At 37.5% G+C, this 25,180-nt stretch overlaps 1 long non-coding RNA gene across 1 annotated transcript in view; it reads left to right on the top strand.

Annotated features, from left to right (window-relative positions):
• The first annotated feature begins 271 nt into the window (after nt 1-271).
• The window catches only part of LOC311443044, a 108,789-nt gene continuing 83,880 nt past the window's right edge, over nt 272-25,180 (top strand). Inside the window, exons 1-2 of the long non-coding RNA XR_014697039.1 lie at nt 272-355; nt 617-720. This is a non-coding gene — a long non-coding RNA (uncharacterized lncRNA). The remainder of the gene's footprint in view (nt 356-616; nt 721-25,180) is intronic.

Raw genomic sequence — 25,180 nt, 5'->3', positions numbered from 1 at the left:
TTTGGTTTTAATCCTCCTGTAAACTTTAGTGCATTTCTTTAACTGAGCCTGGACAGCAGGAAAGAAATCAGCATATTCTGTCTCTTCTTGTATGGAGAAAGAATGGAAGAAAATAAAGCAGGAAAAACAAGGAAAATAAATAACAAATCAGGAACAAATATATAGTGTATCTTTCCTCCCCAGTTTCCTATTCCTTGGAGTGTAGGAATAACTCATTTCCACCACTAATAAATGCTGCTAGTACTTTAAAGGCAGGATCACATGTCCCATGGTTCACCAGGGCATTTCCCAGGAGTGAAAGAAGGAGTTAAGGGGCTTGGAGAAGGTTGTGTCCCTAGAGGAATGTTTTGCAGAGGTAGGGCTGTTTCCAGTCTTGTGTCTTTGTTCTGCAATAAGTGTAAGATAGTATCCCCCGCTGAAGTTGATAAAACTAAGGTGAACTGAGTTAATCCTTCAAAAATCTCCGCTACCTTTCCACCTCTCTTACTCTGTAGTAATGTGTGTGTTTCGCTCCAACTTACTGTTAGTTTTTATTGCACTCTGATCATATAATGTGATGCAGGAGTGACAACTCCTAATAGCAGCAGACTGACTTCTGAATCTCTCTTTCTGCTAGGTACTGTAAGACAGGACTGCTCGTGTATCTACTGGTTGAAAACCTTGTTACCCTGCTGGTAGGGGAGTGCATAAGAATACAATTCTGCAGTGGTTTATCTGGAGGTAAGATTAGTTCTGTGCATCAGATAAAATGAGCTGCTTTCTGATTTACTCATGTGGGCTGTGTGATCTGATACAATCTGCTTAAGTCAGGTTATTAGTGATCATATACTTACCTGGTTTTGTTTCTGTTACTGCCAGAACGTTATTTCAGTGACTCTGTGTGGCAGTGGGTTTCACAGGTTGTAAGAAGGAATGATTCTTCTTCTTAATTATAAACTTAACTAAATGAAACTAGTCTCTAAATGTGTGTATATAACTCTTGACCTTGCATTCTAGAAAGTGGAGCAGGTCCTCTCTTTTTTTTTTTTCTTCAAAAGATCTTCACTTGATTAAAAAGTTTTCATTGCCTAAGTTCTGCTAGTCACATCACATACAGCAAAAATAAACATACCATCTGATGAATGGAGGACAAGTTACAGGGCTATGGTGGGGGGTGGCTGTCACCTACATCTGCACAGGAAAATAAAGATTTACTCTTGCTTTGTTTCTGTGTGCAGTATGTTTACTGCAGCCAAGCTGAACTTCTGCATTTAAACACACAAGTCATATATATGCTTCATTTTAAATACAAGTATAACCCCATCACTTACATTGAATGCTTTTGTAAGACTTTGCTGAGTCAAAGCTTTTTTTAATCCTGCAACAATTCATACAATGACCCAGGCATAGCATCTTTGCATTGACCTCTTAAAACAATAGGTGTGGCACTTGAGAATATTTATAACTTAATAGATTTGAAAATGAATTAAATTAAAAATGAAATGCCTTCTATTGACAGATGCCCAGATACATTTCAAATTTGGGTAAACATTGTTATTGTCCCTTTACACCTGAGGAAACTGAAAAATATAGAAGTTAATTGCTTGCAAAAATGTTAGATCCAGTGAAACTTACAAATGTCTTTTTAGTTCGTCTTCTGAATCCAGTCCAGTGCCTTAGCCACAGGCCCAGACTGCTTCAAAATTCCTGCTAAATATGCTTTCATATATTGTCATAATTCCCACTCCTCTATCAAATTAGATATAATAATTGGAGGCCCAGTCATATATGTCTTGAAGACTACAGAGGTGTTGTTCGTGAGTTTACTGGGTATAAGACTGGAGCCTTCAATGCCCAGAAGTTATCTATTATGTATTGTGTTTTCCTCAGGTGTGATCTATTTCCCCAGAATTTTATATGGACCTATAAAAGAGAAATAATTCTAACTTACATTTTGACAAGAGGAAAGTTAACCTGGAAGGGGGGAAGAGGTTAATTTATTCAGCACTGCCTGAATAAATCAACAAACTTGCTGCTTCTGTTGATTCTTTGTGTGATTATCTGAAAACATCACTATTTTTTATTCATAGCTAAAAATATCCATGTTTCAGAGGGTGGGGGGACATGGTTTTGTTGGGAAAAAATGTTATTTTTTGCTAATTTAACAAAAAAAGGGCTATTAATGGAAACAAATATTCAAACATTTGTTCAACCTACATGTATTTGAATCATTTAGTTGAAAGAACTTGAAGGCCAAGCTTGTATTCCACTTGAGACACAGTCATGACAGAAAAATGATTGCACTTCATTTAGGCATTTAGTCAAGTTACCCAAAGGCATAATATTTGCAAGCCCTACTTAAATACCTGATGAAATTAATTTAATTGTGAGGAAGCTGTTTCATATTGTTACGGCATCATATGTCTTCACATTTGACAAGTACCAGCATTTAATCTTTTAATTGAAAATTACTTTGGGGGTCCTGCCAGAAACTGCAAACCGAAATCACTAAACCCTATTACTGTGTCAAGTAATACAATAGGTACAAAGTCAGATGTCCTTGGCAGGCACGCTCTGGGGCTGTGTGGGTGGGAAATTCTCTGTTCTTCCAGAATGGACTTCATTCTGCTGTGAAGGCTGAGTATACTGTTTAAGGAGTGTTTCTTTATTTTTGTATAAAACATGCTTTTAATAAGATAAATTAATTTTTCCCTCGTAGAGAAGTGCTTTTAGTTGGCATTGTGCAGCCCCAGCAGCCAATAAGAGAGGATGAAGAGTGCAGATCCAGGCTATGCTGCAAGTACTGTGGAAGGGTTCTGGTTAGTTCTGGGAGCAATTCCTAGTTAAAAGTTGCTCAGTGTTAGTATTTTATGTTTTCAGAGGTGTTTTCTAAACATGGACTTAAATTGATGAAGATCCCTGACAGTTCCAATGTTTTTTGTCCAGAGCTGTGTGCCCAGAAACTGGGTCAAAAAAGATGTGTTTTCAGCCCCTTGAGTGTTTTGCCTGTTCTGAACAACACTGCTGTTGAAAAGTGGAAATGAAAAGTACACAAAGCAGGAAGTTCTACCTCGCTAACGTAATTCATGGAGAGGTACCAGGATTGCCCACTACCAGTTAAAGGTTTTTCAGCAGTGGAAATTGCATTTCACTACCTCGAGGTATAGGAGGACAGACCTTGGGCCATATCCAAGAAGGGAATGGGAAATTAAGGTTGGGCTGGGGAGCAGAGACCTGATGAGACAGGTTTGCTGTGCTCTGGTGCTTTGGAGGTGGTAACTGCTGTTGCTTCTTTGCAGCTTCTTCCTGCCTTTGGAGGAAGAAGAAGGAACAAGGCAGGATTCTTAAGGGTTTGCTGTAACAAAGCATGTCTTGGTGTTATAGCTGTTTCGTCTCCATTGCATTTAGTTGAAATGAGTGGGTGGGTTCAAAATTTAATGACAGAAAGAAGGATAGAGCATGTGATTGTGCAAACTGCCTCCCCTTAGGAAACCAGCATAAATGAAGAAAAGTTAGTTTTATCGCAATGTGTTTAAAAGTTAGATTGTATTGTTTAAAGACCTTATTATGAGCTCTCTTTCAAATAGAGGTCAGTTTTATGAGACAGCATACATAAGTGTTGTAAAAGCTTTTGTGTAAAAATGTGAGCCATGACTTGGTCAAAGTAGAATGCACACAAACTGATCTTAGGCAAATTTCCTTGAAAAAGAGTGCAGTGGAATGAGCCCTTTCCAGAAGGGAGACTCAAGTGCAGTGGGGAATTGTAGTTATGTTTGTTCTGTGGACTGGTAGGGGGGAGCATGCTGAGGCTTCACATGATTTGCAGTCCAAACGTCTCTTTACCAAGGTTAAATTTCATGAAGTCCACCAGTCACTGGACGGATATTATATATATATAAAGGTTAGAGTTTTGTTATCTGGATATGTTCATATCCGGTGTGTTTTTTATTTAACTGGAAATAAAAAGCATTCAAAAAGATATCAAGTAAGGAAGAATTCAGTGTGTCAATAAACCAAATGTATAAATATCCTGTGAATGGGAAGTAGCAGGGGATATTGTATAGAAGTAGGGGGTTAAGCTCTGATTATGGGAATAGGAAGGAATACACGAAACTTGGCTGGGTGTATGCTGTGTAAAAATACCTGTGCCAAACTAAAGGAACATAGAGCCTCTGGAATTAGATCTGGAAATAAACTGTAGTTAGTTGCCGTTATTTGCATGGGCTTGCTTTGTGCATGTCTTACGAAGATAAATTTTCTGAAAGGATCCGGTTATATAAACATTTTGTTGTTCAAGTAACTTTCATTAACACTGGGTCCTCAGGCCAATCACTCATGTGAGGTGGCAGATCTAGGCCACGAGCTAATGACGGTTGGTATCTCTTCTAATGTGGGTGTTTTAGTCTGGTGGCCAAAACGAAAATGGAGCACTTCCCACCACCTCAGCTTTATTAACAATTTTGGTTTTGTGAAAGGTCAGCACATGAACGTGTCTTGTAACATTACACATTGCCTTTACTCAAAAATTCACATGCACAGGGAAACTGCCAAAACAGTTTATTTTGGAAAATTAGTAAATCCAAATGATGGATACCATGTGTCAAAATAATCCTTAGTGCACGTGCTTGCATTTTCACGTGGACATTTTTGAAAATTACACTGTGGAAACTAAATAAAGAACCAGTTTGCCAGGGAGCAGACTAAGTTATTTTTCTGTACAGCCTGGAAGATGTGGTCTCTTTTACCGAACAGAGCAACAAAAGCACATCCATCTTTAACATACTGCTGTTGTTCTCCAAAGGTGCTGAGCAGGATCATGGGGGCCAGTTACTGGAGTTAGGGAAGGGAGGATTAAGGCTGGAATTTCAGAACTAAAGATGTGTAAATAGCTAAACAGTCTTTAAGATTCATTTCACATCCCTTGAGCACTTTAAAAACATGGTGCTTAGTTGAAGCAGGTTCAATTATAGAGCCAATTGAGGGAGACAGGTATCTCCAGGAAGAGTTTATTTGATGTTCATCCTGTATATTCTAAAAGGGAAGAGGTGATGGAGGATGTTGTAGCAAAAGTTCTTAGTGTCTAAATACCGACAAATATAGCACTGTTTAAACAAGCGAATAGTCTTTCTTGTATCTGCCTGCTTTAAAACCTTAAATAAGTCTCATGCGAAGCAGTTAATAATTTTCATTGTGGTCAATTGTGACTGGAGGTTTTGAGATTGTGCTGCTATGTTTGATTATGTTTCATTGACACCTTCAGGACAGGCTTTTTTTTTTTTTTTTAATAATGCAGATCCAAATATGTGTGTAAGCTTTTTGTTAAACCTGTCCAGGGTAATACATAGCAAATCTTTAGCTGGAAGAACAATATAGAGTTTCAGAGTTCCAGGACACTGAAGTAATCAGCAAAGTTATTACCTGCAAGTAGAAGTATATGGACTTGTTTTGGTTACTTTCTTAGGTGTTTTCAATATAGCTATTGGACATAGGTTAACAAGAATTTCAATGTAGTAACAGTTGCTTTCACCTGCACCATGCTCTGCATGTGGGAATGTATGTGGAAGACAGGTTGAGGTCTCTTTGGTACCAAGACCCTAACTTTTCCTTATTTTTGTTCTGGTTAATGTTTGCAGAGTGAGCTGGGAACAGGGAATGCACCTTTGAAAGCATCATGTTATTACCATGCTGGCAACCAAAATCTCTTTTGTGGAGACCTAAATTTGCTCAAACATTTAAAAAGCTTGGTAGAGTTGGGTTTTCAGTCCTCTTTTTACAGTAGAAACAGTCTTACTACGGTCAGTCTACATTGTCACCATGAGAACAGTGCGTTGCCTGCCATTCTCCTTCTTACATATACCTTAAAAAGGTGCTAGGACTGCAAAAACAAACAACAACAACAATAACACACTGTTTTGTAATTTAGCTTTAAACTAAATGAATATTTCAATGGTGACAGTTCTGGAAATGCTTTAACTTTTAAATGCTGACACCAAATAATAAGTAAAGCCTTGTGATTAATGTTTCCAGAAGGGACTATTAACGTTATCCTACATCTGTTCATGATATAATCTCTAAATGAAAAACATTCACTTAAAAAAAAAAATAAAATAAAATAAAAAAGAAGAAAACAAATCTCCAAAGAAGTATGTTTTTTATGCAACATTTCAATACAGACTTAACTCTAATGTGTGGACATCCATGGTAAGACTTAACCAATTAATTTTTCATCTGATCATTATTTAGTTAAACCTCTGTGGTACTCATGAGGTTGCTTAAATGTCATTGACAACATGTTGTTACATTTGATGAAAAATGTGATCATTTTAAATTACACTATATGAAAGTGCTTTTTATTACTTAGAGTAAAACTAGCCATCATATTTGATGAAAATACTTAATGGTAGATCAGGCATAAAGCTCTGTGAAGCATTGTTTCTTAGTTAGCTCTTGCTGATTTAAATATCTAAAATTGTATTGGAGGTTTTCTTTCAAGGTTATGAAGAATTTGCAGGAGTCCCAGCATGTTCTAGAAAACATTTAGGAGGACTGAATCAGAGTTTGTAGAACATATGGTAGCAACTCATTCAGAAAATAATTATTCTGAGAATAATTACCTGTATTGGTTAGGAATAATTTGCCCATTTAAGGTAAAACACTGTAGAAACTGACATGCCAACAATTAGTTTCAGTTTGTATGTCTTGATCTCAAATTTGCTTTACTTGGTGAATAAAAGTTTGTGGAATTCATGTGCTCAGTAAAGCAGCATGCTGAAAAATCATCCTTTTTAATTTAAGTTGGCATTTTTGTTAGTGTTAAACTATAGATTCGCTCCATGCCAAATACTTTTTAAAATGTGTAAATTGGCATTTCTGGTAGCTTTTTAGATTCCTGTTGAACAATCATTTTGGCCTCTTTTGAGTGCTATTTGCCATGAACAACTGAGTCCTAGTTGTCTTGCTTTAGCCGGGGTAAGATATCGGTGATCGTGTAACTGTTACAGCCAGTATCGCGTACAGGCCACCTTTTGATTTTTTTTTAATTATTATTTTTTTGTTGATGTAGCCTTTGATTGGTGCTCTTTCCTGCCAGCATACTTCAGTTTCAACAAACATCTCTGTTGTGGTTTGGATACTAGAATGGGAATGAAAAAGTGAGGTGCAAGTTGTGAGGCATGGAATTCAGGGCACACATTGCTAGGTGTCTGTGCAGCTTTAGTGTCCACATGCAGTAGAACTAAAAGACTGTTGCTGGAGGTGTCAAGTATCATCCATGAAAAACAAAACCAAACAAAACAAAAAAACACAAATTTATCTTTTAAATGAATGATAAAACAGGAGCAAGAAGTTGTTTAGCAATCTCAAAATCCCTACTCGGGTGTTTAAAGTTGATATCTTTATGCTTTGCTTGTGGTGGCTATGAATAGGCTAATCTATATGCTTGTTAGAAACTAAGCAAGTCCCCTTTAAAATAAGAATTTGTTGAGTTGAAGGTTGTTTGTGGTGTTTTGCAACACCATTGTTCTAGCCTCTGTGGATGGATCAGGATTTGTTCCAAGTCATTTACAAAGTCCAGACAATTCTGGACATAAGACTGTCTATCATATTTAGTTGCATTAAATTATTTTCCATGGCATTGACAATATTGTAATGAAGAAATATAAACATTAAAACAGCAAATGATTTGTTTAACAAACTGCTTATGCAGTCTTGTATTTCTCTGTATTTACCCACATACTTGCATATACTGTATGTATACAGTTCAATATGAACACATCAGGTTGTCTTTCCCTGAAAGAATATGTAATACACTTAATTAATGTTAATAAGAAAAGAAAGTTTAAACACCAATTAAAATAAAATGTACTAATTCTTTTTCATATAGTTTCTATCCTAATATTGAACTAGAACAAAACGGAGACATTGCTGTTTGGGGAAATATGATTCTTCATATAGAGGCATAGAACTGTGTTGAAGAAAAGCTTCAGGCTATTTTGCTGTGGTTACAGAATAACCTCTCAGACTCATTTCAGCTTTACTCACCTGTCCTTTTTAGAAAAAAAAAAATGATGATCTTAAGGGAGTTATTTTTTTCTTTCCTTTCTTAACAGTTTTCTGAAACAAAAGAAATGAGCCAAGGGAAGAAAGATTTTTAGCAAAATGTATCTTTCATGACTGCCTCTTCCAGTGCAAAGGTGTAGCTTGTCATTTTGTGTTCAGTCCTGCAGTCTAGTGTATTTTTTCCATGTGTTTCTGTGCATACCAGACTTGTCTACTGTGTCAGATTGTAATACGTTTTGCAGGTTTTTTTCCTTGCATGGGATCGTTTAATGTATCTTGTGTTAGCATAAGTGATTGGGAAATTTTGATTCCTTTCTGTTGTCTAATTATTCTGCTTTGACATATTATTGTGTTCATGATCTCTGATAACGTGAGAAGTGTGACATTTACCTTACAGAAGTGGCCCTTTTCATCACTATTCATATTGTCATGTTAAACCCGTTTCTGAAACCAGCATGCCACTTGAAGTACTGACAAAACATTGTTCAACACGTGCGACACAAGTAACTGCCAAACTTCAAACGTGTATGGTCAAGTCAGAATTCTTGGCCAGCAATATTGAAGCAGCTGTATATGCAATGCTTCTTGATACCCATGATTACCGAATGAAATTAGAAAGGGTCAGCAGGGGGAAGGGAAAGCCTAGTGAATATATACGGCAAGGTTGGTGGTTATAAAAGTGATTCGAATGACATTCTCTCGACCCGCTGAAGGCTTCATACATTCTTTGCAAAAAGAATTTACTCAAAGCTCCATTATGGAAAAGAGGAACATTCCTGATGAGTAAATTGAAGTAGTGCTTATTGTGCTTTCCTACAAAATATTTATACTACCAAGGTGGAAAGAATATTGCTGAGGCATTTTTAAGCTTATGTTGCACTCATTGTTTAAAGTTAATATTCAGAGGGACTTAAAAAGTAATGTATGTGGAGGAAATCCACTTTTTCTTTTTTCTTTTTCTTCTGTTAAAACAGCTTAAGCAAAGCTCTTTGAGTGATTAACAAGTAATGATAATTCATAGTTCTTTCTACCACTCTAGAGACAATGGATACTTTAAAGCTGTAAAGTAATAAGGTATTTTTTTAATAGACAGAATTTGGTGGTTAAATTTGTTTTGGAATGAAACTACAACCGAATGTATTGGGGAAAAAAGTGCAGTTTCATGTACAAATGTAGCAGTGAAGTAGAGTTACCGTGGTGGTTGTGCTTGTCCTAAAAATAAATAAGGTAAATGGAAGGATAAAATTCTGCCTAAGATGACCTTGTGTTTTATAAAAACAAACAAAGGTCATGTATTTTTTGTCATATCCTACAACAAATTACTTCTGTCCTTAGGAAGCTCACTAACAGAAAAATTGCTATCCTACAACAACTCTATACTGTCTCTACTAGCAGGAAATCATGAGCATACTGTTGCCAGAGTACATGGTGAAGATTTGAGATGACTTTGTTAAGGACCAGTGTGTTTTGTACACAACCTCACCTGCATCAGCATGGAATTAAACTCAGATCTGTACCTTTGTCTAGTAAGTACCCAAGTGCAGTAAAGATTCATTAGGCCTTTACATAGAGTGCAGATTCAGCAGACTAAAGGCTAGGTGTGGTTGCTTCATTTGACAGATTGGAAGCACAACCAGAGGATGTGAGAGAAAATTCTGTGCAATGCATACTAGCTTTCTATTTACACATCAGGCTAGAGATACCATCATTATCCTCAGAGCATGCTGCAAGAGGAGTGGCTCATTAGATAAAAGTACACCCCCTCATGATACGCCCTATGCAGTGTAAATCTTTGAAACATAAATTTTACCCATAATAAAAATTAGCATAAAAATGCACAGAGTGCAATCTTGGATTTGTAGTTGCTAGGTCTAGAAATATTTCACATAATGCATTTAATTAACATGTTTGGAATGAAAATTAGGAAAGAGCAAATTTGAAATGAACGCATGGGTAAGAAAATTCTTAAAAGTGAGAGCAACTGTGCTGTAGAAGTGGTGAGTACTTTGTTGCCTGGAAATTCTGAAATGAGATTAAGAAAAGCACTAGGAAATGGGATTATGTAGGAACAATCCTATAGAAGCCATGTAAATGACAGATTTGGATAATCCAATAGGTCTTTTGAGCTCTCTCTTCCTGTTTCAATGACTTTTCAATGGAAGGATGATAGACTATCACTCTTAGCTTAATTTTTTTGAAAGTGGTTTGTTGTTGTTATTTGTACTGCTCTACAGATTATTTTGGTGTGTTTGAAAATGATTATTTTGGTGTGTTTGAAATAGCCTGGCATATCTTGAACTCAATCTAGAACAGCATTAGTGAAAGCCAAATTTATGCAGATTATTAGAAGATATACTTACACAATGTTTGTGAGTGAGAAGGAAAAAGAAGAACATTGCATCTTCCAAGCAGACTCTAAGCAAATATTCTGGACCTGAAAAAAAAGTCTGTTTTCTAGTCTGAGTGGGTGTCTGACTTTCTCTCATATTTTATATTTACTTTCTCTGCATGGCTCCTCTGAATACTGTAAAGGTCTAGGTTTCTATTGATATGAACAGTAGAATTTGGCTTTTCATTCATTAAGTCCAGTTTAAATAAGTAGAAACGCAGAACTATATCAGTGTTTAGATGAATTTCTTCAGGTTTACGTCAGAATAGTAAAAGTAAGTAATTTGATGACTGGTTTATGCTTCTGTGATGTGGACTGATGGCCAATAAGGGTTAAGAAGATAGAACTCCCAAATTCTCCTTCACTTTTACCTTAGATAAATCTGAGCCCAGGCCTCCAGAGGTGAAAGGCTAGCACATTAACTAGGACCTTAAATGTATGCTTCAGCACACAAACCTGCAGTATCTTTTGAAATCTATGCAGGTTCCTCCTGCCTGCTGTGCGTAATTTCAGAATATGCTGTCACCATTAAAGAAAAAAAACAAGTTTGCTCTTTCATCTGTGCACCCCACGGCACCGATTGGGGGAATCAGTCCCCAGGCTCCCCTAAAATTTGTGATCTTTGGCTCCTGCTGTAAATTGATTCCGTGCTGTGCCTCCTGACATGTGAACTGGGTAAAATCCATTTTGAAGTCTTTTAAAACCTGGCATTAACCCTGTGGAATCCTCTTAAGTGCTGATGTTTTCTCATTATATTATTTACTGGGAAGAACTTGTCTTTAAGATTCTAGCAGCGTTGCAAGAAAACTTGTTAAAACCTCAGTATTGCAGATAGACCCTGTAGTCTGCTTTGAATTTCTCCTGAGAACTGATGATGGGAAAAGTGAGTTCAATTAGTCATGAGTGAGGTGAGTGCCTCACTACTGTGCAAATTGCTTTGGGACCATTTGGCCCATGTCTACTCACGATCCTCCCCCCTCATAAATACAGATGTGTAAAGTAGTCAATATTTTGTTTAAGCTTATCTTGGATGTATTATCTGAAACACTCAGATTTTTTTTTTCTTTTTCTTTTTTTTTTTTGCTTCAGTGCCATGTAATAAAAAGACTATTAAATTTTTCAGATTTTCCCCCTCTACTCTTTTATAGCAAAAAGTAGTAATGTCTTTTGTACATGTCTCTCTCCTTACATCTATTCTGTATGACTTGGTTCACTGCCCACAGAAATGAAGCGTCCTTTGGGATTACAACATAGTAATGCTTTACTCAAGAGTTTGGGACAGGAAGTCAAAATGAATAACTATTTGAAAACTTTAGGGATTTTTAAGTAGCCAGAACTTAATTCCAAAGAGAGCATGGATTTGGACAAAATACCAAAAACAATAGAAATGATTTAATGATAGAAATGTGTTGCAACCCTGGTATTACATCTTAAGACAACAGTACTGGCAATGGAGTACCCTTGTACTTGTAGTATGCTGTTTTACTGATAAAACCATAATAAAAAGGATTTGAATTCAGACTGATGGTCCTGCATGCTGGCAGATGCTGTTTGCTTTTGTGTGAAGGATTAATCATGAAGATGGGCTCTGTCCTTCAAGCACTTACTTTGGTTCTGTTGTTAAAAGAAGAGTAGAAATTCTCATCCCCACGAGGAAGCCACACTTGAACCAAGCAGCCACTCACTAGAGTAGGATTTTGAGAACTTGCCAAAACTATGTGTTTTCTTTTCCATCTCCATGCTGCTGTTTGTGTTGATGTCTGGCATGTAGTTTAGTTGGTAGCAACTGATAAGGCATAATACTGCTTGTTGTTGTATACTAAAAGTGAGGTGAAACTATATTTCACTTTTCCTTTGAGAAAAAGGCTGGTAATACAGGGCTTGTCAAGACCCTTTCCTGTGTTTGATAGCTTTATCACAGCCCTGGCTCGAAAGGTTAAATGTTTTGGATTACACAGAATGTACATTATATGGAGGGCTTACTATAAATCAACAAGGCAGGTATGTTAAACACAGAAAAATATCTACAGCTGTTCTCTTACTCATCCTGCTTGTTATTTAACTCTGTCTCTACCCAAAGGAATATTTTTAGTTGTACTGTCAACAGTTTCAAAACAAAGAAGCAACTACAACTGGCAAATGAGGAACCCAGCTGGTGCTATGTTTAGGCTCCCAATGAATATACTCTAATCCTGACACCTGCAAGCTATTTAATCAGGATTTACAATTGAACATGAAGGATGAGAGGTCCAGAGGGCTGTGTTCTTGGTGTTTTGATTGCAAATGATGGAGAAAAACTTTGTTATCGGATGTTGTAGTTATTTGAAGTTTGGTGCCCTCTAACCCATGGGGGACCAAGAATCATTTATCACTTCACAGCAAAAGCCAAAAAAAGCCACTATGGCTTACACACTAGCATTCTCCTTTAGCTTTTCCTGTATTCCAGTGTAAACAAGCCTTGGATTTATGAACAATGAAAAACAATTTCCAGAAGGCACATAGGAAGGAGAGGTTATAAGGAAAGTATGCTTTATCAGTTGTGTGTCAAACTGAAAACATCACTTTAAGTTCCTCAGAACCAGTAATATACGTAACAATGTACCTTAAATACCTTAACGATGTGCAAAAAGAACATGAAGGAAAGTGACTAAAACCCCTAAGGTTTTTCAGAAAAAGCCCTCTTCCGTAGTAAGAGTCTTGACTCTCGGAGTGGCATTGCCAAGGGTGAATGGCTCCCTCCATAAAGGTCTTTGTTGCTCCTCCTAAAACCCTCAGCTTCCCCAAACAAGTGACATAACTTGAAGAAATTTAAAATTTCGCTGTACAGTCTCACAACAAGCCCAGATGTGCCATTATGTTGCTGTGCTTGCTTATTTATTTATTGAAGGTTTCTAAGTACTCCTAGCTGAGTTCATGACAAATTAAGCACATCATTCTGGCAGTAGCATTGCTGTGTATACATGTGGTGTGTATGTGGGGGGTAGCATGCTTTTCTCTTGCTGTGTTCTGCTGTCAACAACACAGTTATGAACAAGCAGGGTGTGGTGTAATTGACACCCTACAAAAAGTGGTTAATCAGCTGTCTGAAGTTGTTGGGTAACAATGCTGTTGCCTTTGGGTCTGACTGGATGATGTAATGCCTGCAAGTCATTTTTTTTGTGGGTTGAGGCTATTGTGTAACTCAGTATCCTGCAGAGGGTTTGCATGGCTAGAGTCAGAGAAGAAGCCAGAATTTATTTCTGACTTGATTATGCTGTTCTGTTTTGTTCTTAATTTAAAAGGAAAAACAAAACAAAAACCAACAATTTTTTGTTACTTTTCAAAGCTAATGACTTGTGAGAAAAAGAAAAAAGGAAAAAAAAAATAAAAAAAGGGAAAAGAGGGAGAGAGCTCCAAGCAGTCGTCTTATGGATTCTGTAATCAGCTGGAGGCTGCCTGGCTGACTATCAGCTTTCCTTCAGAGCACCGTGTATTCTGAGCTGCTGGGGGTTTTGCTGGCCAGGACGATCCTGCTATAGGACCCCTCTCCTGCACTCCTCCTTCAGGCCTTTCTTGTACTGCCCAGCCAGCAGTCTTCTGGGCTTTAAGGTTTTACTTCACAGAGTTGACTCCAAACAGGGGCTTAATCTAGGGTCAACTCAATCTTCTAGCTATAGCTGCAGAAACAAACGCTATGGCAGAATGACAGCACTGCCCCTTTCTCTCGTCCAGGCGGGTGGATAGCATTTCTTATGCAGTACTAACGATACAGGATCTTCAATGCTTGTTGAACTGTTACATTGAAAAGAAATTAAAATTGCTCACTGAATGCTTCCTCAGCTTTCCTTACATGTTCAGGCTTTGCAGTTTCTTTATTCCCACATTTCTTTAAAAACAAGAGACTGCACTTATGGCAAGTATTCTTTCTTCCTTCCCCGCCTCCCCTCTAGTATGGGCACTCAGACATTGGTGGCATTGACCAAAGCATTCTTGTGGTGAGTGCTCTGATTAGAACAAGGGGACGTACCAGCTTTGCAGACTTGCACAAGACTCTTACTGGCAGCTGTGGTCAATTCCATGCCAATTTAATTATCTCTGGAGAATTCCCACTACAATCCCTCTAGTGCCCTTTGGTACCTTTTACAGCTTGACCATCCATTTGCTGGCTTGTCATATCTATGTTCTTCATGACATACACTGCACACTCTCTTTGTACTTTTCTGTTGATCCCACAATTTAATTGCTACCCCCAACTCTGTCAAATGAATACAATACTGTCAAGTAACTTCTGCAAAAAACTTTTTTGTGTGTGTGGAGTTACACATGCCATTGTTTCTATGGACAAAGGAAACAGTGCTTAGTACTGTCAAGGGAACCATAATGTGAAGATACAATAAAGTCATACATTCTGTTCTGATTGCAGCCTTGCAGGGTGAACAGGTTACTGCCCAGGGGCTCTCTTCTGTTTCTTTTCCCACTCTACTCCCTACAGATCTGCCATGATAATTTCATGTACAAATGTTCTCTAGATTATCTGAGAAAACCAAAAGTTACATTTTTAAAGTGTGTAAGCCTAACTAGGCATTTTGATTGAACTAGATTAGGAAGCAATTACTGGAGCTGTGATGCCAGCAGATGATCTTTGATATGCTGGGAAGCAGTTTGGACCAGTAACCTCTTCAGTTGGATCAGCTGCAGCCAGAACAAGACTGCTGACTTCTGTGTCTCTTGGCACTGGAGTAGCAATGCTCAAGTTGACTTTTTGCACCCTTGAACTCTCATCCTGTTCACCATGTCTGTGTGATCAGACATAAAAGGCCTTTCAAGGCTATTTGAGTGAAGAACTAGCATTCTCAATCTGAAACTTCAAACTGCATTACCAGTTGCATTGCCTCTCTGAAAGTAGCAAGCAATGTTATGTCTAGAGCTCTGCTTCTTGATGGGCTGAATAAGGAGTGCTGTTCACACCAAGGAAATGCAAAAATAGCCTCTTTAGAACACACAAGGCACTTAAAATAAATGGGAAAAAATGAATGGAGAAGTGAGACAAAGATGGATTAGTCAAATGTAAAACATCGTGGAATACTAGAACTGCAGCACAACAGATAACAGATAGGGAGTCTAAATAATACATAGTCTCTATTGAGAAATGAAAACTTTCTTACTTCAGAGATTGGTATTAGACACTTATTTGGTTAAAACAGCAAATTTCTTGACTTATCTTTTCTGTAGCTAAGGGATACCTAGTTCCACTGCCACTCTCCTGAGATGAGTGAGATTAGTGAGGCAGTCAGATATCACCTCGACAGCCTGATCTAGATGCTTGAAATCTTGTCCATCTTTCCCAAATCTACCATGTAATATGAAAAAGGGTATCACTTCATTCCAGATGTGCTGCCTTGCTCACCATAGTTAACAGGAATGTTACTGCTGCAGCATGAAATTTATCTGCTTTGACAGGATTGTGAGATCTCCAATGCTAGCTGGAATATTCCAATAGATATTAAACCTCAAAAAATGTACTGTGGGAGTAATTTGTGTTGTGTCTTGGGCAAGCACATCAGAGAACATGTGACTGCTTACAAAACAAAGCATTTAGAAATTGTCGTAGTTGCCCGTGGTCTACTCATAGGATGATGGGAGACCTTTATTACCTTTGTGCCCCAATTTGAAGATGCAAGAATATTATGCTGTTCCTTTTGCAACACCTGGTAATGAGGGGAAATCTTTGCTCTTTGATTTAGTGACTGAGCTGCAGTACTGTATAAAATGATCCCTGTGTATATCAATTGTGTTCTACACTAAGAACTGTGATAGTGATCTAATTTGGCATGTAGATAAGCCTCTTCTTTTTTTTTTTTTTTTTTGAACAACATTTTGGAAAATACTGATGGGGTTGGTGAAATGTATTTTCTACTACATTGCACTTGAAGACATAACTTCTACATTAGTGTAGAATTTCAGTTTAAGCATTATGGACGAATTCATCAGTTCAATGATTTAGTTGCTCAAATATATTGATAAGTAAACTGGTAAGTCAGGAACAAACCTCCTTCTGTTTAACTAAGGGTTGTTAATTACTGCCCATTTCAGCATATGAAAATGAACTTGGCTGTTTCTTTTGAACTGTGTCTTTAGAAGTTCAGGGTGGGGAAGCATAGTGTTTATTCAAGAAGGCTGTGAATCTATGTACCTTAGCCAGGTTATCACTTTGCAACATTGACAGATAGTTAACAAAACAAATGGCTTAGACACTAATACATGAGCCAGGTTCTGTAGTTTCTTCCCAACACAACCAGACCTGTCCAATGAAAGAATCTGTCACTGCTCTGAAAGAAAAGCAGACCTTCAGATCTTTTTTTTTTTTTTTCTGTAGAAAGCATAGAGAAAATTTAGATGCATTGTGTTTATAACCTCTAGTATTGAATCAGATGACCTTAATGAAGGATCTGAGATTCTCTACTCACAATTATCTCAACTGACAAGTATCTAGCCAGAGAGAATCCATTCTATTTTGTGTATGTCTGAGAAAGATTTTGGAACATCAGGTCTAATTTACTGATGGGAGAAATAAACTTAAGAAAATTATTTTCTGGTGGCACTTGAGAAAAGGTATTGCAGAGTCGTTCCTAAACAAAAAAGCTTATGCCAGACAAAGCAGTGCTGCTGGGACAGTTCAAGTGCTTGAAGTCTTCTGAGGAGCCTTTCTATGAAGGGTTCGCTACGTCTAAGCATTATTCAACATATAATTTCTCTTTGCAATGACAAAGCGATGCTCAGGTGTCACATCTCATGGTTATCTACGTTTGTCTTTATTTAGAAAGCAAGAGTTACAGTTAAATCCTATGCATGTTTTGGAAGGTAAATTGCATAAGATGGTGGAAAAGATCTGATTTTGTAGATCTCTAATTAGTCTGTTGTCAAAGCTGACCCTCCTGAACCAGATAAATATGGGTACCTGTTTACATGGACTGCAGCTGGATGTGATGCTAATTAAACAGTAAGCTGTTACCTTCACAAAGCACCAAACCCTAAATACACTGCCAATGGGAGCAAACAGACCCAAGTAGAACTTTTATTTTTAGCTGGTAGGTACCAGATTAAGGTTCAGTCTACAGACAAATAGGTAAATTCATCATGTGGAATAGTTATATTCATAGTTTATCTAGATCTTAAAGGTTGAATGGAGTACAAGTGTTTTTATAAGAAATTTTCCATCCTCAAACAACTGTACATATAAAATGTAACTGTTGGGACAGGTGTGCACATCCCTCTTCCCCCCTCTCATATAAATTATGCGCACACATTTTCTCTTCAGTAAAATCATACCAACAGACGAAAGCATTTTCCACATTTTATAGTCCATACTCTCCTCTTTTTTTCTCAAGAGAAAATAAAGAAAGAGTATGAAAACCAGATGTAGAATCATTTTAATATCCATTTTAAATGAATGATTATAAGTACATGAAAAATGATTTGCTTTGACATCAAAATTGTTTTGAGTGGATTTTGAAGTTTTCCAAATATTTTTTATGTTTTCAGTCAGCTCTTAATTTCATCTTTATGTATGTACTTTAAAACTTTTCCAAGCTCCAAGTGACTAGAATGAGTGTCAAGTAATTCTGTGTTCTCTTACCATTTCACATCAGTTGAGATAACTCATGATCAGGTCTTCCAGAAGCTGTTAGGGCTTTCTATGCTTTGGTTCTTGAGCGACTATTCCAAAATGTCTTTAATGGTACCAACTTTTCCAAAAATGTATAATTAGCAAAAATTTGATCAGAACATCTCCAGTACTGGAGGACTTTCACTGATGTTACTTCTCAGTATATTTGAAATGCTTGAAGATAAACCATACATTCCACTTAGAAGCCGTGTACATTGCAAAGGAAAACAACAATTTGATTTGAAAGCCGTTTCCTGTCATGACATTCTTGATTAGAGGTTATTGTAGTTTCACAGAATACTGGCAGATCCAAAGGCAGCGTGCTTTCTGCAAACTGACGCATGTGAAACCCTCTCATAGCACAGCCTCTGATTAATAACATGAGAATTCTTTGCAGACAGATAGATCTGAGTTGGATCATACAGAGAATTCAAAAGAAAAACAAAAGTTTCATAAAGAGCATTTAGTATATATATGGATAGAATTTGTGCAGGTGCAGATACACAAGCAAAATTCAGACAGGATAGGTAAACACTGCAATTTTGCCTCTAGCAGGTTGGATTGAGTGTGCCAGCTGCAGTTTACATGGGTTTATTTTTTCTTTTAAAAGGGCGATAGTAGCAGACAACTTCTGCTACATTACAGAGATAGTAGCTTTATGGGCAAATGAGGAAAAATCTCTAGCATATTATTCTTCATCTCTATACTACAAAAAATACATAATTTTGTATGAATGTAAATTAGGAAATTACGTTTCAGTGGTTAACTTGGATTAAAAGAGTATTAGACTGCCAGAAAAAGGCCTGGTACCTTTGGTTTTAACTTTTTAAATGTTTGATGTGATGATTTTGTATGACATTTTGTGTGTTTCTTCATATGTTTCTTGAGCACATTTTGGACAGTAGGTATGGAGCCCATTTTCTGAATTTTTGTTATGACACCAGATGTAATAAGCTAAAGAAAAATGTGGGCTATTTTCCGAAATGGCTCTTCCTGGGCATATGCCTTTTAAGCAGCTATATGCAAAACAACATGTCCTGTTTCATTAGGATGCCTCTCAAATAAGAGGTCTCTGATTATTGGGATTCAACAGACTTCTATGAGTTTGGGGATTATTTTTTCTTTTTTAACATCTGTAAAGGATTATTTATTGGTTGAGCTATTAGTACATGGAAAAACAGGGCAAATAAGCTAATTGTTAATCATCTCAATAGCATGAGAATTTAAACAAATGTTGCATATGCTTGCAAGCAAATGGTCAGCTTCTGAACCATGTGTTTAGTTAGTGAACTTCTGGTTCTCTGGTGATATTCTTTCATGTGCTTGCTGAGGACATGACTATGCCTGCATTTCTTCTAATGATGTTAACTTAAAAGCAGCATGACACTGAAGAGAAGTTGTCAACCCTGAGATTACAACTATTCTTCATCATTCCCATGACATTAAAAAAAATAAATCACTTCTTTCATGAGAAGAACTGAAAGTGTTAGACCATATGGATATGCATAATGTACTTCATGGCCTTGTCCACGTGGTACCTGAATTTAAGAGAAAGTGCTGCTCAGCTGCATTCTAGCGTTTAAAGAGAACACATTGTGCTTCTACTTTTACATCCTCCTATGAAACAAACACCAAGCTTTGAATCAGGGGAGACAACTTGTGTTTGCTTTGTTGCTTCTTTTAATCCAATTAGAAAATGCACCGCCATATCTAGGGAAGAGTGTCAGGGAAGGACTGAAGACTTGGGTTCTGAAACACCGTCTGCTTTGCTACAAACTGCGAGGAATACTCCTGCCAGCAGGAGAGCTTTCACAGTGTCGTGATCTGCAGCAGCTACTGCAATCCGTTTTCTGGTCTGTCCTCCCCTGTCATAACAGTCCTCCCCAACAAGATGCAATCTGTCATAGCCGATAGCATGAACTGAAGCTTAAGGAAAATTTCTGCTAAGTCTGAGAAAACCAGCGTAATGCTTTGGGCCCTCACCTAGTATCAAACTGATGGTCTGTTTTCTCATAGTTTCACTGCTTTTGTGCCAGACTAGCTTGATGAAAGACAGTCTTGGCAAGTTACCATGGACGGCAGTCATGCTTTGCTGTTACAGGGCAGACACATTATGGTTCTGTTGGTATGGAAAGTGTTCCAGAGCAACCTTAAAGTCCAGCAGTGAATACCTACATGCTCTTTGACCTCAAACAGTACATGTCTAATAAATGACGCTTAGAAAACTTCCAAAAATTCATGTGACTGACTGGCTAGAGACTTTTTTTTTTTTTTTTCCAGAGAGAGAAAAATAATTTAGCAGGTTTTATGTTAAAAAATGCTGAAAGTGTTTGATGCTGAGGAACGTGAAATCCTGCAAGTCCCTTTTCATTAGGCTGTTCAGTTGTGTAATCCTTCAAAATCTCTTGGAGAGCAGGTGAGCAGAACTGTATATGTGATGAAGACTAGGAAGCGGGGCCACAAAACTTGAAATTGTTGTCCATGCATGATCTTCTGAATCCTGGACTTCCCATTCCTTTCTGAAGAGCCTTTAGGACAGGGTGGGAGTAAAAATTATACATTTCTCTAAAAAGGACTCTTGAAAACCTACACAAGTACTAGACAATGACAAGCTGAACATAATTTCTTCTTGTAGGTTTTGTGGTGGTTTTTTTGTTTGTTTTTTTTTTGGTAAACAGTTTACAGGTGGAATATTATTAGTGTTAACTCTACAGGATAGCTGAATAGCAATAAACTAATAGAAAGCGTAAGATATCCTACTGTGCTGTACAGAACTTCTCCCATAAGGTTATTCTTTCTGATGTTTATCCCACTAAAAGTAAATAATGTACTTGGAGGGCAATGCTGAGATGACATGTGCTTGAGTTGCTGGCTACAAGAAGCACAGCTGTTGCTGTTTGCAGACAACTTGGCCCCACACCTCTATTCAGCATGTAGTCTGGAGGTGATGAGAAACTGCTGAGATCCCTGCTGAGGAACAGAAGAGAGAAGCATCTTCTCCTTCACAGCTTTTCTCTAAAAACAAGTTAATCAATATGCTAAACACTGATAGCAAAATACACTCAGGCTGATGTTCTGAGGAGGTCTGGGAGGCACCATTTGTCCACAGCAATTGTCCACAGTAAAGCTTTGCCAGGAGATAAATTATCTGCAGAAGGGATGGAAGGAGTAAGAAGCTGAAAATACAGTTATATGTTTGGTCTAGGGATAAGGGATACAAAATCATGATGACTGCAGAAAAGTACGTCCCTACCGACACTTTCAAGCACCTCTACTTGAGTTCAGTTTAGTCTTCAATAAAAACGAGCAGACAACAATGGCCCAGTACAAACGTTCTTCATTTTTGCACTGAAATGGAGATTGAAATTGTTCTACTTTGGAACACAACAAAAAGAATCTACTAGTCCTCAATACAGCTGATTCTGCTGATTCATTTATTTATTTGTCTTCTATTGTCACTTTGTACTCTGAGTGACTTATCAGATTTACATTTATGCAGTAGCTCTTGTTTGGGGTAAAAGTGGTAAAGAACACTTTGCCAGGATTCTGCTTCCCACAGGTTATGGCTTTGTGCCTAAATGAACAAAGTGGTAGAACAGTCAAAGATGTATTTTTTGCCAACATTAGTCATTTCCATCAGTTCAGATCATTTTTTTTTCCATCATAAACTGGTATCTTCCTAACAGTAAATTAATGCACACTTCTACCATAACATGTGTAACTACTTAACAGATAGATGTCACATTCTCAACATCATCCATTTAGGCTGCACAATGAATACTTTCTGAGGTATAATGATAGTTTGTTTTGTCCTCAGTTCTGTTCTTGATGACTACTACTAACCCATTTGCTTTAATTCTTACTGAACATTGAGTTGATATGAACAGGCCTTGAGAAACAGTGACAGAGATCTCTCTAGTGAGAGGTGGTAGCTAATCCAGATCCTATTGACTACGATGTGTTGTTAAGGTTAGTTTTAACTTTTCTGCATTTCCTTGCACTTATCATCACTGAATTTCTCCTGTTATTTTGGTTGCTTAATCATTCAGTGTCATGTCCTGAACACTTCTTCAGCTCTTCATAGTTATTTTTAATCTTGTTTTTCCTAAATTCTGTGCTGTCTGTGTCTTTTTACCATTCTCTTACAAAAGGACCATTTCATGTCTTCTTTCTCTTTTCTCTGTCTTAGAGGAAAGGATTTTCTCTCTTTCTCTCTTTTTTTTTTTTTTCTTTTCTTTTTTCTTCATGACAACTGAGAGTCACGAAGAGTCTTTTCTAGTGTCTTGTGCAAAGTTTTTGGTTTGATTTCTGTTTACAACAGTCAGCTTGGTCTTCCTCCTGTCATTTTTGTCCACTCATACCACTCTGTTCTCTCTTGCAGTTTCAAATAATTTGGTCAGTATGGAAATGTGTCTTTCTATTCTGTAGCTGTTCAGATTTATTCCTTATCTTTTTCAAAAGCTGGCCAGCAATACCACTGGAATCCTGGCTGTGATGGCTGTCCATCATAACTCCTTTCCTGAAGAGAATCTATGCAAAGGTGATTTTCAACAAAGGTAAACAAGAGCAGGATGGAGATGTGAAGCAATGTGTCTGATCAAATAGAAAGCTGATCTCTGGGGACCTCTTTAGTTGGTGGATCCAGTGTGTTTGGCTGAGTGTCGTCAGCTTAAAACTGATCTAAATGTCTTAATGATGCATTACCTCTTGAGGAGACAGTAACAATTAGCAGCTATATTCATTAGTTTTGAGACAGCTTTTTATTAAATTAATTAAATTTGCATTATATATATTTGCATATACACATGTGCGCCACCTGCATTCTTTGTATTTGTATTGTCAAATGAGGGTGTCTGAATGGAAGTTACTGGAGAACGAGAAGCTCGGTAATTGTCAGAAGTTCATACTACACATCCTTTAAGTGGGGCAAGAAATTGCCATTGCTCTTAGCTTCAGTGATCCTGAAGTAATCTTTGAATTCATGAAGTGGGTAGAAAATGACTTAATTTGCAGGACAAAGCTCTCCAACCAACGTTTTTTATGTCCCAGCATTATAGGGCTACTTTTCACATAGAAACTTAAATTGTGACCTGATGGTTTTTTAAAGGTGGGAAGCTGATTTAAGTTATTTGTCTTGATAGCTCTGCATTTCCCTCCCTGCCTCCCTGCTGGCAGCAAGCTGCCTTCTCAGTTAGTCCTACATGCATTTCTTATGGGCATGTGAAGCAGAAGCTGAAGTTACGGTCTCGTGTGGGTGCCCATTCTTTACTCATTCTTCACTCATTCTTCCTCTGAAGAAAGAGGTTCCTTCTGCAAGTTCCTGAGATTCAGTCTTTAGGAACAAATTCCAGTTTTCTCCACAGCAGAGGCAGCAAACAGATGATGAGATCTGAGAAAGAAACACTCTATATGGATTGCTGTACTGCAAACCAGTTTCAGACTTAATCAGGAGCTTTTTAGCATAGGCTCAGATCACCACTAACATGGCTTTGGGACATATGGATGTAAACATTAAAAGTTTCATTTATATAACAAATTATTTAAATATTAAAGCCTACATTGTTCTACTGCTGCTTCCTTGCATTTATTTAAGATGCTCCAAGCAATTAAAAATTACAAAATCAAGTCCCATAAATCTAAAGCATTAAAAAAAAAAAAAAGGCACAGAAACAGTAAGTGTCCTTATTAGAAATTTTAGCCATCAGTATGTAAAATGGAAGTCAGCAATTACTAGCACTCCCTGTCTCTAAAGAGGTATCAGCAGATTTGTGGGTTCATGATCTACTTGTTGTCTGTTCTTGCACTTCCTAAGAAATAACTTACTTTTTTGCTCTTGACTGCAGCAGTCAGATACAGCTAGACTGCATTTTCATTTACATGTTCATGTTTCAAATAAAGACGGAATATGGAAACAGCCAAATTTTGCAGTACATTTGTGTCTCAGTGTCACAACACAGGAGAGGAATGTCCCTCCCCAGCTGTTGTATCACAAAAACTTTGCATCTGGCTAGTCTGCTATGTATTTTTATAACTCCTGAGTTCCCACCTATAGGGTGCATGGCTCACCCTGCCTGCACCGTTCCCTGGAACACCCACTGTGCTAATACATTTTGTTGACCAGGGCATTCACACACACTCAGATCTGGACAAGCCCGAATGCTGACTGGGTGAGTCACCACATCAACTGCTCCGGCTGTAGGACCAGCAGCTGCTAAGGAGTAAGGGATAGAATTGGAGTAAAAGAATGCCTAGCATAAGAACACACAACCATTGACTTTTTCACAGAAAGGGAATACTTTAAGAAAGGGAAGACTTTAACCAGTGTAACAGGGAAGTATCGCTGAGATTTATTAAACTGCTGAATAGCTTTAGATCTGTTTGATCTATTTTTCTTAGGTGGTTAAAGTTAGATTGCCTAAAGAACTAGAAAGTTTGCTACTGGAGACAAACCTGCTGTGGCAAGCAGATAGATGCTGTGACCAAACTGATCTTGTTCTTTTTTCCTTGACCACCAGCTTTTAAAAGGAACAGTGTTTGTAAAAGTTTGAATAGAAGCTAGGCTTTTCCTCATCCTTGTATACCTCTAAGCCTTTGTTTAATACCTTCTTCCTCTGTTGAACAAGATTCTTGCATGCAGAAAGATGAAAAAGTTCAGAACCCACTCAAGATTTTAAAGTATATTATTTGGCTGGATGCTTTAAAGTCGTTCTTCTTTTGTGATAAAATTATTATAGAACACTTATCAGAGAATAGAGGAATGCAGCTTGAGGGGGTTTAGTTTGCCCTATTACTATGGATACACCATCTGTATGCCATAGAACCATTTTAGTGGGGAATATTTGCTCTTAGCAAGAAAAGAACACTAAGAAACTCTGATTATAAGACCACCACAATCTAATCTGTCTCCTTTCCCTAAGTTTGTGGTTAAAATCTGTTGGCATACAGCCCACAACATATTGCCTCTCTTACAGCAGAGCTAAAGTATGCAGAAGTATTTCCTCTAACAATCAAAGCTTCAGTGCAAAAGTAGTGACCCAAATTAACTGTTTGGAAGAAAAAGGTTAAAGGTGTTTTAAAAAAGCATTCCTGACCAAACTGAAATAAATCAG

This window comes from Aythya ferina (assembly GCF_964211825.1).
Source record: "Aythya ferina genome assembly, chromosome: 11".
Classification (NCBI taxonomy): Eukaryota; Metazoa; Chordata; class Aves; order Anseriformes; family Anatidae; genus Aythya; species Aythya ferina.
Note: the sequence above shows the minus strand (reverse complement) of the source record. Positions and strands in the feature narration are given on the sequence as shown.